The following is a 16,499-nucleotide window of genomic DNA, read 5'->3' on the forward strand; positions in this document are numbered from 1 at the left end:
TCATAATACAGAATGATCAGGAATGGGTTTCATTTTTGCTTCAAATTAAAACAACATCATATTAAAAACGTTTAGACATTATAGATGTAAAAAATGTTTCGGTGTTAGCAAACAGACTCTAACAGCGATCTTAACGATCTTCAAAGTTCATAGCAGTAACCTTCATCACTTCGTCAAATGTTTCATTCTCTGTTTTCAGGATCTGCATCTTAGAGCATAATAATAAAGGGTGTCTTCTCCTCATTTCAGTATGAGTTCCAAGATATTTTTATGAGGTTTTGTGTTATTATGCAGTTTATGAGACCAGTCTTCTAAAGATTTTGCCGTTTTATGTCTTTCGCTGTAGCAATTCCAAGTGCCTTCCTAAAGGATTTTACTATAGCAACTTCAAAAGTTTATGGTTCCCAAAAAGCTATTTTTAGCTTTAAAAAGGAAAACGTTTTTTGTAAGTTTATAAGGTATTTCTCCCGCCTTCTTAGCGTGCCTTCGTGGTGCGGGGGTCTGCACGCTGGGCGAATATCCAGAGGTCCGTGGTTGGATCCCTGGTGAAAGGTTTACTCATTTTTCAAGTCTCCTGTTTCCAAAATACCTAATGTCTTTACAAGGTAATTGAGTTTTATCAGGCAGAAGAGCATATAGGAAAGATACACGGCTGCTTCATCAGAAATACTGGTTTAAAAGTTCCATCATCAAAACAATATTTGCTTTCTGCTAGAGATTGTAATCCGGTGTTTGTTGAAAATAACGCTTTATAAAACTTTGTCCGTCTCTCCCTCGTCATTAATTAAGAAATTTTCTGTACAGCTATTCGGTAATACCAGATTTTCTGTACTTTGTGACATAATCGAGGATCCTGAAACTTTGTAGGGAGACTTTCAAAGATGCACATTCCGTAATTCCTGCTACGAACTCTAATCCAGAATCCATAGATCTGGAAACGACTCCTTATAAACTTTCGATACAGAGGTTAATTCTGCTTGAGCACGTTTCTTGCATTGATCAGAACGTTAAAACTTTCACTCTAGCAATACCCGAGGCTTAAAATTATTCATTCCCCCTAGATAGAGTATTAAGTAGCAAAGTTCCAAACAATTTGTTTTTCGGTGTACACGTCTCGAGTTTCCAGACGCACGTTTTTGTTTAAAATGACAGGCATATCCCTTATACGCTACAGACGGTTTATCTTTTGGTTTCTAAAAATTCAAGAAGTAAAGAAAGCTCATTTTTCCTTGACGAATATAATTGAAACATAGTTGAGTATAATTCTAAATAAAATGATAATGTGTAGTTTATTTAGTTTAACCTCTATTTTAAACACCTGCTACCCCTATCTTTTCTAACCAACTATAATAAAAGGTTAAGAATAAAAAGGCTGAAATTGTGTAATTTCTGATATTTTTATCAAGAACACTTGCAAAATGGGAAGAGGGATCTGAAATGGAACGATTTTTGTTGCCACCTACGCCTCCAGAAAGCCTGAAAAACGAATGCCCGAAATGGGACATCATACGAAATGAATTGACTGCGCAGTGCTTAAATGCAGATTTACTGACCGGGCTTAAAGCAATTATTTTCGGTTTTGAAAATGTATACTATAAAGTACAGTCACGTTAAATACACAGGAAAACTTTCCTGACACTGCTTACCTTGTCACATGAAAATTTCCAGACTTGGATGCAATATAAAATAATTTACGGTACCTGAAACTACCAATTTCATTTAATTTAATGCAGAAATCAAACCACTGTGATCAGTAACTGAACTAGTCAACAAATCGAACTGACTGAAGTATAATTCTCACTGTCATATAACAATTAAATATAACGACATTTTTCTTGAGTAATACAACATCAGAACTAATCGTATCAAACTGATCCAAGAAAATATTTCAAGTGATTAAAAATTACATTTTTATTATCTACGAACAAAAGTGATGTCAACTTACTTTTGCACACATATAATAAAGGAAATGACACTATGTTACAGTTTCAAAAATATTCGTTTTTCCTTCACTGATGACTTCATCGATGACTAAACTAGAACTGGAAAACTGTCTTAGTTTAGATAAAAAATTTCTTCATTTCTCTTTTTTCCTCCTTTTATTTTTTTTTGGGGGGAGGGGGAGGTTTGGTTAACAAATAACAAATTGTTGGGGTAATTTTCTGAAGGTCAAGAGTAATTTTATCAGTTAGCTGTTTGGTTTTTCACTAGAGCAGTTCTCTTTTTCTCTTTCGCTTTCGTTCAAAGAAGTTTTGTTGTATTGTTAACGATACATTTAATAGTTATAGTTGTAGACGTTTATTTAAATTTATTTTATAGTTTACAATTTCAAACTGTAGATATAATATTAGTTAATTTTTTTCGGATTTTTGATTATTTTACATATGGATCGGAGAGGACTAGCCATTTCTGAAGCACTGAAAGTGCTACACGAATTGCTTTCAGATAGTGAATCTGACGGATCCTAGTATATGTACTAAACAGGCAATATTGGGTCGCGCTTTTTTCAAAGATGGAATCACATTCTTCGAAAAGTACCACCATGAAAAAAAAAAAAAAAAAAAAAAAAAAAAAAAAAAAATAGAAGTGTAAATATTATATATAAATAACGTAAATCCTATACCCAAGTTACTTTTTTTCCATCGTACGCATGTAATCATCATATAACAACGAAGAGCTTTTTATGTGGTGTAGAGTAGCAAGCCTCTTCATGGCACACCCAGAGTAATGCTAAATCTCCTACGGTATTCAGAATCTAGTGTTTTTTAATCATACGCAAAGTCTCTTACTCTTTTAAGCGCTTCCCAGCAATGCTCGTTTCAGCACTCTTTTCGAAACTCTATTCATTCAGTATGCTCGCTTCGGGCACACCCACAAAATTAAAACGATAAGTGCTATCTTAACAAAATTTTACCTGTGTACTCCTGTAGGCCTGATTAGACTGCCTAGCTTTTTTTTTTCTGTGCCGAAAAGGGTTACTGGCACTTCGTCTCAATGGCGTAACTAGAACTCTTGGACCTCTATGCAAAAATTTTTCCTGGGCCCCCCTCAATAAATTTAATGTGCTTAAAAATAAAAATTAAAATTAAAATTTTTAAAAAGTTAAAAAAATCAAGGATTTCACGAGCCAGTGTTTTTATGATGAATTTTATTACATCTGGATTATTTGTTAAAAAATAAAAGCACATCCTTAGGGAACGAGTTGAAAGGTACGTAACATGAAGAAAGAATAAAAAGGAAAATATTTTCCCTTGATCAACTGTGAAATTTGCTTTAGTCTGGGTATTTGATATCAGATGATTTTAATCAGTTATTTAAGACTTTTTGTGTGCGTGCGAGAGACAGACTTTTCTCTCCTGTCACTGAGATACATACTGATAATAAATGAATAAGTCTATATAAAAAAAAAGTAACATGTCACGTAAAGTATAGCATTAAGAAAAGTAAGAAAGCTTAGTTTTACGGAGATTTTTATGTAAAATCCAAGAGGTTTTACATACAAATATGTTTTGAATTTTTATATAAAATCTGCAGCAATCTAAGTTTTTTTCGCTTAATTTAGCAAACTTAAATAACTGGTTATATTATAAAACATTGAAAACAATATATTCTGTGAAAATAGAAGAGAAACACGCCGAGTGAAACAAAATTAGTAACACAATAACCTTAAGTTTGGTGTAGATTTATGTTAAGATCTCAAACAATTTCTAGGGCAAGCAGGTTTAGGTCCCTCTTCGTCAGAAGTAAAGGAATCTACAAGACTGAAGAATAGTCATATTTTTCAATTGCGCCAAAATATGTGAAAATATTTATTTTTGAATGATTTTTTTTTTTACCAGGGTAACAACTTTTATTTTATAATATTAGCTATAATTTTGTGAAAGCTCCTTGCCTTCATTTCCGAAAACTCTCGAACATAGTCAGAAAGATCAATTTCTTTAGGTGTACCTTGCTCTATAGAAATTAGAGCAAGATTTGTCAGCCTAGTCTCCGTCATAGAAGATCTTAAACAAGTTTGTATGTATTTTAATTTTGAAAAATATCTCTCTCCACTTGCAACTGTTATAGGAAAGGACAGCAAAATTCGAAGTTCCACTCCAGTATATTTGGAAAACATTCAAGATTTTATACATATTTTAAAATGACAAGGGGCTCCACTCCAGGAACGATGTATTTTGACATATCTTCCAGTTCATCACAAAGTTCCGAAGCGTTCAGATTACTCGAATGTTTATTTGTGAGTTTCAATTTCTAGTCTTTGCGTCTATTCAAAAGTTCTCTGAAAGATGTTTGAGGGTTCCTACGTCGTATAGGAAACTGTACCGTAGTATGCTCCGTATTCCCGAGTAAGTTCAAATCTTTCTTCTACAGAACGAATAGCAATGTCTAACATGTAGAAATACAGTTCTACTTTAAATTCCTCTTCCAACACTTAGTATGTTTTCATATGAAGCCTCGTACCCAAACAATCTACGTCGCCTTAGGGTATGATGGACTGGCTGAAGGAAGGGTAGATTTTTAACGTTTCTGCAATTTAATTTTCTTCGGAGATGAAATCTATTAAATTATTATTTAAATTATTATTATCACTTCTACAACTTTCTAAATATGTTTTCTCGTTCTGCAGAGCTCCGACAGCTGACTGCAGATTCGTCTTTATACTTTGCAGAATTTACTCGCGTGGTTTACATGAATGAGTATATCATGCCAAATAGCAACTGAGACGAGAAATTTTAAATTTTGTCTGCCAAGGATGACACCGAATGCCATAAGAAACTAGAATAAATATTTTTAGCAAGCTATAATAGTACAGAATAAATTTTCTTCACAAATAAAAAAAAATTAAAATGTAAACAATGATTTGTGTTAATTTTTATTTACTTTTTGTTTAAACCTTTAAAACATTTTGCAGAATTTGTAAAAAAATAGCTCTTTCTGTAATGTTATTTTATTGGCAATAAAACACTGAATAAGATGAAAATAAAAGAATAAGAGCAATTAACTTAAAAAATTTCTACTTAATTAACCAAACAGACAAAATATTCTGCTTCTGTGCTATTATGATTCGGGGGAGGGAGCGCCATATAAGTTATCCATGAAATAAATAAATAATGAAAAAAAAAATGAATAATCAAACCAGAAACGAGACAAGGGTAAAGCCAGTGAGAAACTTACTGCAAGTAAACGGCTAGAGCGGCAAAAGTTAGTTCATACGAAATTTACAAAAAAATCTGAAAGCTTTCAGGTTTTACGTTACGCCCAAAGGGGCATTTTTTTAAAGTTTCGTGTGCTACTTTTATTTATTAAATATCATGTTCTTCCCGCTTAAACCATTACATTAAATTCAACGGCAATATCGCATGAGCATATCTTTAGAATTTCCGATACACAGTCTCGCACACTAGCGATAATTTTTCTTTCTTTCTTTCCCCCCCCCTTTTTTTTTTTTTTTTTTTTTCGTACAAAATTTCCATTGCTTCCTTTGAAATCGTTGAGTTTCTTAATCAAAAACACGTTAAAGAGTTATAAAATATGAAATTTCAAGTTCCAAGTTCGGGCTTCCAGATGCCCATATTCGCAGTAGGATTACATGATTCAAAATTGGATGGCTCTAGGTACCGTTGTTTTACCCCAATGCGAGAAATATAGATACCTTTATGCAGATTTTTCATTATTTAATTTCTTTAAATATAACACAGGGCTGTAATATTTAGTGGCAACAATTTGAAAAGTGAAACGATATTTATAGTGAACCAACGCAAAATGCAAATGTAGCTAAGACTGATCAAATTAAAATTTTTACAATTTATTGTTTATACTATCAGGAGAGAGTAATATGCTTGTGAAAAAGATTATTGCAACCAGTATAAATATTTAACGAATAAAAATTAAGCAAAATAAATAAATTTTTTAGTCCAAAAAAGATGCAATTTGCTCTGTCGGACTTTTATTTTCGTTTCGGCATTTTGCGTTGGTTCACTATAAATGTCCGATTCACTTTTCAAATTGTTGCCATCCAATATTATCGCCCTGTGTTATATTTAATGAAATTAAATAAGGAAGAATCTGCCTAAACGTATCAAAATTTCTTGCATTGGGATAAAACAACTGTACCTAGAGCCATCCAATTTTGAATAACGTACGTTTCCACCCGAATATGGGCATCTGGAAGCCCAAATTTGGAATTTATTTTATTATCTATTTCATATTGTGTAAAACTTTAACGAATTTTTGATTAACAAACTCACCGATTTAAAAGTCAGCAGTGACAACACTCTACGAGGAAAAAAAAATCGCGCGGAACTGTGTATCGGAAATTCTAAAGATATGCTGATTTTAAAATTATTTTGCGACATTGCTGTTAAACTGAATTTTATGGTTTAAGTGTAAAAAACATGATATTTAATAAATAAAGGTAACACACAAAACGTTAAAAAAACGCCCCTTTAAACGTAATTTAAAATCTGAAGCTTTTCAGATTTTTATCTTAATTAATGCTATATTAATTTTTTAACTAATTTTATTTTTTAAATGTTTTTATTATATTAATTTCCTGAACTAAAATCTGGAAGGATTAATGTAAAAATTCATTACAATAAGTTTCTGATTAACTAGCTTCTGCAATGTATGTAGTTTCTGTGTGATTAATCTTTGCCGAGATAATCCGAAAAAACATACAAGCATTTAGAGGTTAAAATTATGCACATTGATATTTATTAAACCTGGGCTTAATTTAGGAACTAAAGGTGTCAGAGTCCTACTGTAAGTCATTAAGAACAGTGAATGAAAAATGATTATGAATTAAACAAATAAAACAAGGAATAATTAAAATCAAATAAAATGTAAAATTAAAAGGTATGTTTTAATTTTAAAACTATGGTATATAAAGAAATAATAAGCAAATCGTAAAACTTATATGAATATTGAAACAAATGAAAAGTAAGAAAATTAGTAAGATAGGATGCGAAAGACAAAAGAAAAAAAAGATATTGAATACACACATATACATGAAAATACACACATTTACATAATATACACACATATACAAGCAAAAACATATCTCGGGCAATTTGAAATTTATATTTTGTTGACTTTTACGCCTGTTATCGAATTTAATATTGCTTAATATTTAGAGTTTAGTTTTTCGCATCATTTTAAAATTCAAGGATAATGCAAATTTAGAGTATACAGAAATAAACGCTTTAATTTAATGATAAAAGAATGGATTGGATTGGATTATTTAATTATGGCAAAGCACACGAGGGCTATCTGTCTAAAGGGAGGGATGCCTTCGTGGAGGACGTTTTAAGGGAACTGGCTCGTATACACGTTACACATGGGGAAAACCACGAAAACGCCCATGCAGCCAGCCCGTTTGCGGGATTCGAACCTCTGACCGAACTACCAGTGTTCAGTGTCTTTACCGCTCGGCCGTTGGTGGGCAATAAAAGAATGAAAGGACATAAGAAAAAATTGTATTTTAAGCAGAATTACAGCTATAAAAACCGAAGATAATGGAATTACAGATATTTAAACATACATAAGCACAAAAATTGACAATCAATAATAATCTTAATATTAATGTATTGCATTACTTTCTTGTCAATTACAATTTAAGCTGCAGTATAGTTTTCATTGTTTCTAAGCCGTATAATTAAATTCTCAAATAAGAATGTTTAAAAATATTTTAAATGTATGCAATAAAACACGAAAAGCATTAATATAAATAAAGTTTTCAATAATTTTAGACACTTATTTCGTTTGTTAAACGAATTGTTTATGTTTTGAATTATTGGAGTTCAGATTTGCCGATGAATTTGCAGTTCGAAGACATTAAAAATAGAAATACATATCAAGAACGTTAAAAAAAAAAAAAAAATCATGTTTGCATCATCTCTTAGACAATATACACAGAATATGTGAACTATTTCATCTGCAATCTTTTCTCCTGAAAAACAACTTCTGTTTCGAATTCATACATATCCTTATCAGAATACCTTTATTCAAGCCAAGAGTAATTCGTTTAACAGATGTTTTCTAAAATTAAGCTACAGGACAATAAATGATATTAATGCATATCAATCGACATAATGGACCTACTTCTAGAAAGCCTGGACAATCACCTCCAGCTCTACCCTGTCCCTGAAAGACAAAAAGTTGCCATCGCCACATCTGCACTAAGAGGACAGGCCGCGCTATGGTGGAAGAATATAGGCAAATTTTTATTAGGGGAATTCGGAGGCCAGACGTATACATTTGAAAATTTCAAAAAATCGTTATTAAAGGCCTTCCCCATAGTGAAAGATCGAGCAAGGCTAGAAGCCGAACTATATAGTTTCTATCAACGGGATATAGAAGAATTGACGGACTTTATTCTACGAAAAATTAAGCTGACGGATATGCTGTATGGGAAGAAACCCGATGCGGAGATTATTGAAATAATCTTACCAAGATTGTTACCCGCTGTTCAAGACTACTTCGAAGTTAGAAACCCAAGCACATTGCAGGAGCTCTTCGAATTGGCGGTGAAGTTTCAAAATCGCAGAATAGCGGAAAAAGCTAGAGGGGCAACGTATTCTCAAAGTACCCGAAGGAAATTTTCAAATGAGGAAACCAGAAATGGAAATCGCTCTTATGGGGGAAAAAGCTATCAAGCTAACTCATCGAAACTCGAAGGTCAAGACCCAAAAAGAAAATTCGAAAATAAACATCCGCGTACCCAGAAGGCACAAATTGAAAGGAAAGCTTTAAACGAGTAGAGGGGCCTGTGAAAGGGAGGGTCCAGACACCGGAAGTTTTAACAAAACCCTCAAAAAGACATTTAAATATGGTCATCGTAAAAAACTCACATCTACCAATTATACAAGTCCTGGTTGGCGATGTACCAGTAGAAGCCCTCATCGATACAGGAGCAGAAGGAAATTTTATGAGCGAAAATTTCTTCAAAAAGAATTTTTATAGGGTACGATTATTTAAAACCAAAAATACGGAAATTATAGCGGCGCAAGGAAAAACATGTCACTGCATCGGGAAATTATCATTAAACATACAGGTAAAAGAGGAAAGCCTCAAAGTATTAATTTTTGTAGTGAAGAATCTGCAAAATCCTCTTATTTTAGGTATGGGGTTTTTAAGGGCCGCGAGGGCCAAATTGAATTTTCAAGACACTTCCGTGGTGCTGGAGATGGACCAGAGGGTGGTGGAACCTGTGGAGAAACCGCAAGTGGACCTTAGCCATCTGAATGACCATGAAAGGCAAGCCATACAGCAAGTGGTGAGTAATTTTTCTAACTTGTTTTCAGAAAAGCCGGGAAATTGTCAAATAGTTACGCATAAGATACTATTAACTGCCAAAAAACCTTGTAGGACTAAACCTTACCGCTATGACAAACAAAAAGACGTAATCATCGAAGAACATATTCAGGAGATGTTAAAGAATAAAATAATAACGCCCATAAATAGTGAGTACGCGAGTCCAGTCGTACTATGTAGGAAAAAGAACGAGTTTCCTCCTTCGGATAAAAGGGCTTGGAGGTTTGCTATTGATTACAGAAAACTAAATAGTATTACTAAATTCCCAGTTTACCCTTTGCCGGTTATAGAGGAAATTATTAGACAGATCAAATCGACAAGATACATGTCTACTTTGGACTTAACGTCTGGCTACTATCAAATAGCTATGTGACCCGAAGACATACATAAAACCGCGTTTATAACAAAATCGGGCACTTATGCATTTTTACGCATGCCCTTTGGGTTGTGTGGGGCCCCATCAACATTCCAGAGAGCTTTGGACATTGTTCTAATGCCTGTCCTAGGAAAATCAACTTAAATTATTATAAGAGGCCGGTCTTACAATTAACGCCTCAAAATGCAAGTTCGCAACTAAAGAACTTAAATATCTCGGTTATAAAATTTCGCAAAAGGGTATAGAAACGCAAGATTCAAAAATAAAAGCCATCAAGAATTTCCCACCGCCCAACACCGCCAAGAAACTTTCTTCTTTCCTTGGGTTATGTTCTTACTATCGGTCTTTCATAAAAGATTTCGCTAATATTGTTGAACCACTCTTAGTAATCAAAAGAAAGAGAGGTAAATTTACGTGGACAGCGGAAGCAAATACAGCATTTGAAAGATTAAAAGAATCGCTCATCAATGCCCCTGTTTTAAAATTCCCGGAGGGGGACGAAAACCTGGAAATTGCAGCAGATGCGTCAGACTATGCGGTGGGTGCGGTTCTTATGCAAAATAGCCATCCTCTGGCATTTTTTAGTAAAACGGTGAATCAGACACAAAGGAATTATACAGCTAGAGAAAGAGAAACATTAACCGTATTAATGGCTGTACACAAATTTCGAGTTTATTTCGGCAAAGCGCCAGTAACAGTCTTTTCGGATCATGCGGCTGTTGGTAGACTTTACTCGGGGAAAAACCTAACGCCCAGGTTAATAAGATGCAGGTCAAACTCCAGCATTTAAGAAAAACAAGAAGGCAGATGCACCGCGTAGAGAAACCGTGGTAAAGATCAAAACACCACATACAACGTATCGCAGGAGAAATTATACATCAAGGAGAACGCGCCCAGGGCCAGAGAGTCAGGTGCCAGCAAGGCCGCCGTTCCGGAAACTGAAACGGCAGCAGGAGGAACAAAAATACCAGGAACAACAGAAGAAATTCAAGAAGGACTCCAGACCGGAGGACGTCAAGACCAGCCGTCCCATGGGAAAACGGAAACGACAACAACCCGACAAGTACTCCGCCAAGAGGCCAGCATGCAGAGGACGCAAAACAAAAACTAATGTGGACGACACTCGGAGGTAAGTAAGGAGAAGATTGACGTCCATGAAACCTCTAACTTGGGAACAATATTGCCAGAAAAGAATGACGGAGTTTCAATCATCGAAAACTCAAAGATAAGTTAAAATCTTTTATAATTTTTTTTTTCTCTTTTGTTCCGAAATGTTATGCATAAGTACGAAGTTCTATGTTTTGACGAAAGTCAATATGTCTCGGTTAAGACTTAGTTTTGTTTTACTTTATGTAGCTAAGGCAAAAGTATTATATTCTTTAAGTATAAAAGCTAAGAACAAGCATTTTCTGTTGGTCGAAAGACTAATTCTGTTATGTTAAAGCCAAAATTTGGCCGAAGATAAAAAATAACTTCGTATTCTTGTATTAATAAGAATTTTAGTTTCAGTGCCGCCAGCTTGGCGAAGAATGAGTAAAGTAAAAATTTATTTTCTCTTATTCATTTTATGGTAAATTGTAAAAATTATATGTATTAAAATTTTGTAAATGTACGTAAATACTTGAATGTTATGTAAAAGTAGAATTTAGTCTAGAAGCATAAAATTTTAGATGCTAAAAGTAAAATGCTCAAAAGCAATGAATTTAAAATTTAAGTATTAAACTGTAGATAAAGTCATGCTTTAGAGCGAAAGCCTGCATGTTTAAAGATGAATGAGGGGGAAGTTAGAATGAATGTGTTTTGTAGGGTTCTCCACCTACACTTGAATTTCTAAGAATGTTAAAGTAGCTCATCGAGTTGTAGAATGTCGAGTAAGGTGTGTCTATTTGGTCGGGTGGAGAGCCAGGGTAAAGTTAAATTAATGCTTGAAAAATTGAATGAATGTGAATTAAGCAATAACTAAGGAAAACGAATCGTTTAAAAACAAAAATTTATTGTGTCAAGAAAGTGTAAATTATAATGTATTTAGAAAGGTACTGATACTTATTCCTTCCAGATGCTGGAAGGAAAAGCACAAGATTGATTGATGAAGTCCAGGAAAAGTTGCTGTAAGAAGAGAGAGTTATAAGTATCCACAGAAATTTAGTATACAGTTTGTTACATAAGATTTTTTTTGTGTAAACGAGGTTCTCGAGAGTTAGTTCAGAATTATAGAAACTTACAACAGGTCGTTTGTAGGACCTGCTTCCAAGTTTTCCAAATTCTGGCAGCGGCAAATGTAGGGTTTATATTTATTTTAACTAACATTTATTTTAAGTTTAAACTATCTTTCCTGTCAAGCCTTACTTTCCCCTGGAACTGCCAATGCCAGAGTATGTAAATTTTAGTAGAACGCGCAAGGATTCAAATTATCAGCGGAAGTATTCTGAGTTAAATAGAAAGGAAACGAGTTCGAGGTGTGCTGTTCTTACTTCACGAGCGCGGAGGTAGTTAGCCAGAAATTGAAGAACCCCGCGTTTCGCCGGTGTGCTTGCCTGGAAGTATTGTTAATCGTTCAACGTGATCTTCAAGTTTGCTGAATTAGCAGCGGTATTGTAAAACGCGGTGAGGTTAGTTACTTTTAGAGAGCCTCGTAGTTAGAGTCTTGTCTTTAGTTTCTTTTCAGGTTATTATTTTTATTTTACCGCCGAGTCGGCGTAGTTTGTGAGCGTAAAGAGCACGCACTTGTAATTTATTACGTTGAATAAAAAGGGACTTAAACCCTTAACAAGACTCTGTCATTTATCCAGTTTCAACAGTCACCTCTTGGTTGCGTGCAAGTTGGAGGCGCGCAATGCTACAAACCAATTTTTTTTTTTTTTTGTAAGGTCAATTTGCATAATGAAAAGTTTTATGATTTTTTGAGTAGTCAATTTGGCACAATGTTATGTTTTATTCTTTTTTCCAAGTGTTTCGAAAGCGTGTAGAGAAAATTCTGGTACATTTGAGATTCAATTTTTCGGTTTTATATGAATTTTAATGTCTTAAATGAAAATTTAATGAACCAGGACAACGAAATATGTTTTCAAAACGTGTTAATCGACTATTATGAAGCTTTAATTCATTTTCTCCTGATGAGTTCTGAATTAGAGTTTCAGTAAAAGGAGAATAATTTTTATAATTTTGTATGTTTTCCCTTTTGCATTTTTATTTTTCGAGTTTGTGCTACTATGAATTCTTATTTTAAATTTGTTTAGATATTGTGTTAAACCTTTTATACACGGTTGCAGTTATTTATAGCGTCAAGGAATTGCCTTCCTTTGATTCCAATTTAATTTTAACTTTAGGTGCTTTAGGTTTATTTTACTTCAATCCTGCAGCTATAGCGCAGGACAAGTTTAAAAAAAATTTTTTTTTTATTGTTGGCCTGTCATTATGTTTCTTAATGTATGGAAACATATATTTATATTTCATATTTATCATAAAAATATTTCATGTTAATATAACAATACGTTATTAATATTGGAAGACATTTGCATTGTTACGAGCGATCGAGCGACGTCTGCTCCGCTCGCCAGCTAAACCTCGTCTTTCCCCGAAGGCGGGAAACACATGCTGACGCAATGCATACGTCATACAGTAGGGGATTAGGGAATATCATGACATAACGTTTCCCACATTACAAATCAATAACTTACCTTTATAATGAAGAATTATATTTGAGGTCCCTTTCAAATTTAATTTTAAAGAAAAACTTCTTTATGCTCTCGATGTATGATGTAGACTAGAGAAATGTCATTAGAATACGAGCAAGTTCAGTTTACTGTTCTGAGTCATCAGCCAATTACAAGTATACTGAAGATAGCATTTCACATTTCAACGCAGCTGTTTAGCAAAGAAAGCCGCCTCCACCATAAATTTCCAGTGTCTTCCCAAGTTGAGTCACAGTATCTAAGATTTTACTGTAAAGATGTCCACTTTCCTTTCTAAAAAGCTGAAACATCTGTTTTTTTTTTTTTTTTTTTTTTTTTTCAGTCAAATTCTACTATTATTATTGTCATATTCCAATGACACATAATACATGACCTGAAATATCTTATAGCATTTCCTCTGTACTATAAATGTATTTCAGTTAATGTACAATTATTAAATATTTAACAGTAAAAATTATGGATATTCGAATAATTTTAGGAACTTCTTCCACAAGTTTAGGATGAAATAATAAACAAATTTTATTGACCTGTATCCAAAGAGCTTTGAAGATGACTGTGTAATATGTGAAATGGAAATTTTAAAATTAAACCTTCCAAGTTTCAAGTTCCCAGAAATGTTTAATAATTTCTAGTTAAACTTATTGAAACTAACGTATATTTGAAGATGAGTACTCTGTCGCATAGATTCTAAAATTAGCATAAATAAATACTTGTTTAGGAAACAAGTATAAAGTTTCTTCATAATTACTAAAAATAAAGTTGTATGAAACAAGTTTTGCGCACTTCTTAGAGAAATGCGGAAAACATCATTTAATGAAAATAGATTTTTTTTTTTTTTTTTTTTTTTTTTTTTTTTTTTTTTACCCCAGGTGGATCAAAAAGCAAAAATCAATTAGGAAAGCAAAAATCACGATATATTTTAGGAGCATTAATATTTTTTTTTTATTATTGTTATCTTTTTATTTACGTCTTAAAACAACTATTTCTGGCTCAGAAATTAATTACCTCAGATTTCCAGTTTTTACATTGCTTATAAATTAGGTCGTATCATTTTTATCTTAAACATTAATTTATTAATGACAAAAATATGAAAAATACATATAATGTATGGGAACATATATTAACGGAACCTATTTATGTCTTAGAAAAGCTACGCAGTGGTGCCAAAATGAAAGAGAATAATGCGAAAAGGGATTTTATGAGTGAAAATCGCATCATTTTCCCCTAAAACGTTTTAACTAATTTTTTTTTAATTGCGAAAATTATTGAAATATTGCAATAAAAGTGGGAGAATTCTTTTCCATTCGTCTGTGTAGTGAAAATTGTATTGTAATTAGTGTTCTTTCAGATGTTGAAATGCAACTTAAAACTATTAGGTCCAACGCTGCCATTGATATGCTTAATATTTTCAGTAATTAGTTTATCGAAATTTACTTTTAGTTGTATGATGTCATTTTTATTATCATTATTATATTATTATTGGTGATTTCACGTACTGAATGCTCTGTGCAAAGTAAAAGTAGAATAAAAATTAAAATTAATTAAAAGCAAAAGTGTAAATTTTAAAGTTTCATTTCAAATAACAGCCCACTAGCGGCCGAGCGGTAAAGTCGCTGAACACTGGTAGTTCGGTCCGAGGTTCGAATCCCGCGAACGGACTGGCTGCATGACCGTTTTCGTGGTTTTCTCCATGTGTAATGTGTATACGAGCCAGTTTCCCTTCCAAAGTACTCCACGAAGGCATTCCTTTCCTTAGGCAGATAGCCCTCGAGACTTTGCTACAATCAGACACACACACACTTTTTAATTTCAAATAACGATTAGAAAGTACTCCACGAAGGCGTTCTTCCCCTTGGGCAAATATTCCTCGAGTGCTTTATTATTATATAATAATTCAATTCAGTTCCGTTTAAATAACGTACAAATTATTGCGCATTACTGAATTCTAGGCTTAAATGTTTCACGTTGTTAAAATGAATTGTAATTTATTATATTTTTTCAAACGAAGGGAAATTAAAATGTTTCTTTCAAAACAAATTTAATATCTTCAGAATTATCTTTTACAGATTAGTGTGAATTTTGGGTAGCTGAGTAATTTACAGGCTAAGAAACACCAAAACTATTCTCTTTCCTAAAGCAAATCAATTTACGAGTTCTATGCCTTCAGATTTAATTCTCGTTTAGGAATTTTAAAGAATTCTTAACCTGCACTTTATCTGCAATGTGAGAATATTTTGTAAATTTTGATATGAAATATAGGATAAATATTGATTTACTCATTATTTCAAGTAAAAATATTCATCTATTCCATTTTCTCTCCCCATAAGTGAATAGAAGAAGTCATGAATTTCGATAAATTTAAGGGAAAAAAATTAACTGGAATATTTGCCGCTTAATGTTTAAGCAACCAGAATGAAACTTTGTGTTCTTTGTTGAAACACAGCAAAACCCGTTGAATTGGGATTGCAAAGGGAGTTGTTAGGTTTGTCGCATAAAACATGCCCCTTTTTCTTTGACCTTGAATTCATTCAAAGATCCCTAAGAAACAGGAAATCTCTCTTTTCTAAATGTGATGTCATAAACTCTGCATTTCCTGGACGAGGACACCATTTCAACATGTGGGTGGGGCAAAGTCCTTTCATGCCACGACTCCTCAACTTACGTCAATGATTTTATGTCCTTAAGAAAATGAAAGCATACATTCTGGAGTTAGCAATTGATACTTACGAATGATTTTCCCCTCCAGATTATTAGTCTAAAATAGAGAAAAAATTCGATCCGCCTTTAACTTTGCCATTTTGGAATGTTTCATACTTCTAAAACCAAAATTTTCCCGTCCCTATACCCTGCCTTCTGGTGCAACTGCACCGTCGTTTTTTACATTGTAAGAACTATACATTCAAATATTCTAGGTAACGTTGTTTCGTCATAGTGCCAGAAACTACATTTATGCAGATTCTTCCTCATTTAATTTTTTAAAAAATAGTACAGGGTGAAATTATTTGGTGGCAATAATTTGAAAAGTGATACGCAGTTTATAGTGAACCAACGCAATACATGTTATATTAAATTGTAAAAAATCATTCACATTAATAAATTCAATTTCAAGCTTAATATTA

At 33.1% G+C, this 16,499-nt stretch overlaps 1 protein-coding gene across 1 annotated transcript in view; it reads right to left on the minus strand.

Annotated features, from left to right (window-relative positions):
• Positions 1-16,499, minus strand: part of LOC118198651 (chitin deacetylase 8-like) — a 56,117-nt gene that overhangs the window by 15,022 nt on the left and 24,596 nt on the right. The window lies entirely within an intron of this gene.

The sequence above is a fragment of the Stegodyphus dumicola genome, chromosome 2 (assembly GCF_044657685.1).
Source record: "Stegodyphus dumicola isolate Sdum_Otavi_A_Nest chromosome 2, ASM4465768v1".
Classification (NCBI taxonomy): domain Eukaryota; kingdom Metazoa; phylum Arthropoda; class Arachnida; order Araneae; family Eresidae; genus Stegodyphus; species Stegodyphus dumicola.